Source organism: Tupaia chinensis, unplaced genomic scaffold (genome assembly GCF_000334495.1).
Source record: "Tupaia chinensis unplaced genomic scaffold, TupChi_1.0 Scaffold148847_1, whole genome shotgun sequence".
Lineage (NCBI taxonomy): Eukaryota > Metazoa > Chordata > Mammalia > Scandentia > Tupaiidae > Tupaia > Tupaia belangeri.
The window spans coordinates 9,346-11,104 of NW_006208695.1; the positions used below are offsets into that span (position 1 = coordinate 9,346).

At 54.3% G+C, this 1,759-nt stretch overlaps 1 long non-coding RNA gene across 2 annotated transcripts in view; it reads right to left on the bottom strand.

Moving 5' to 3' along the window:
* Positions 1–259: 259 nt before the first annotated feature.
* Positions 260–1,759, bottom strand: part of LOC114006555 (uncharacterized) — a 2,856-nt gene continuing 1,356 nt past the window's right edge. The window contains exons 1-2 of one of the 2 annotated variants that reach the window (XR_003548270.1): positions 1,248–1,377; positions 260–774 (exon numbers count right to left, since the gene is read on the bottom strand). This is a non-coding gene — a long non-coding RNA (uncharacterized LOC114006555). Of the gene's footprint in view, positions 775–1,247; positions 1,378–1,759 lie in introns of those variants that run through there. The other variant, XR_003548269.1, reaches the window with a different exon arrangement.

A 1,759-nucleotide genomic window follows, 5' to 3' on the forward strand; every position in this document is an offset into this window, starting at 1 on the left:
TGGCCCCTTTTCGGCGCCCCCCAGCCGTTCTTGCAGGGTGTGGGTGCTGGCGGGGTCGCTGGAGCAGCCGAGCAGCTCAGAACGTGTAAGGTGAGGCGTTGACGTCCACGGTGCGGTGTACGGGGTGTACGTATTTCATCAGAGACCGCTCTCTGGGGCTGTAGCCAGGCGGAAGAGGACGTGGGTCCAGGAACAATGGGTAGAAGGAACAGGGCCATTTTCCATCACAGCCATTGGAAGAATTTGTGCTTATCTTTTCAAATCCAGGGTCTGCCGGGTTAGAAATCACATCGCCATCATCCCAGCTTCCACTTTCCCAGGCTATCATGGAGTTGGTGGGACACCTCTGTGTCCGGGAAAGCCTCGGGGGGAGGAGACATTTGAGAGCGGGATGTAATGGCAACGTGAAGGTGGACTTGGCCATCCCCTAACAAGTTCAGGTTGTCATTTGAGTGGTCCTGGGAGGACAATGCCAGAACTAGTCTTGTTTCCGGGATTCATATCCTGGTCCTTTGCTTTTGAACTTCTGAGAAATAGTGAACCTTTAGCAGAGGATACCGACTCCCAGAACCCTCACTGAACTGTCCCGGCGTGTCATCTCCTGGTTGAGAAATGGCCAGGGACTGGGAACACCTGGAGTGGACTTGGCTGAGCCCAGGAGAGTGCCATGGTGACGGGTAGTGACTGTGGGGGGTTCAGAGAGTTGGTCATGTCCCAGGGTTGTCAGCCATTCAGTCTGTCCTGCAGGTCACCACCAGGCTAGAAGGGTCTGTCCTACAGAGAAGACAAGGACAGAGACCAAAGGTGGTTGAGGAGCCAAAGTACATGTGGGGTCACCCAAACAATCCAGAATGGGGTGATGGGAACCTGGAAGGACATCTCAGTGACAGCATGAAAGGGAACGAGTGTTTGTGTCACTCGAAGCATGTCAGTCACTACAGGGCCAAGAAATGACTTCCTGCGAGGAAGAACGATGGGATGGGAAGAATATCACCAGGGGCAGAGGCTGAGAGTCAGAGGTGACAGGACAGGAGGTAAGGGAGTGAAAAAAGAGCTCGGGGTGGGTGACGGCCGAAGTCAGAGAGTCAGACACCTGGCTCCATTTAGTGGGATCTGACCGCCTTGGTGAGGGGTTCCCAGCAGACAGAAGAGTTCAAACTGTGAGAACATCAAATGTGGGTGGTCAAGGTATTCCCAGGCCTCACCAGCTGCCACCGACAGCCCTAAAGACTCCTGTCCAAGCTCACCTGGCCCATCAGCGTCCCCTGCTGGAGCACACTGAGAAGACCCTGAGAGTCCTGAGACAGCAGCCCTGTGTCATGTCCTGCTGCCTGCTGGGAAACCCCGATACAAGGGATCCAGCTCGTCAGGGATGAGGAGCACGGTCACCTGTGCTCTTGCTGAGGTCTTCCTGTGGCTTCATTTGTGCCCACTTCGTGTGACCTTGCGGTCTGAGCCCAGCTCTGTAAAACTCAAACAAACCCATAGAGGCCACGTGTCAGAAAAAATATTTACATGTGAACTCTTTTGGGGATATTGAGAGAAGTGCTCCAGGAGAAGAAGAGAGTGCACTGAGAAATAAGATTTGAGACCTGGGAAGCCAAGGGATCAGCTCTTTAAAGGAGAAGGGATACACAGGAGCAACGGGAAGAGGGGAGAGAAGCTGGTGGGGCGGTAGGCCCAGAAAGGGACAAAGCCTTCAGGGGGGAAGGTGGAGGGAGCCTTCACCTAGGAAATGACCTTGAACAACCACCTTGAG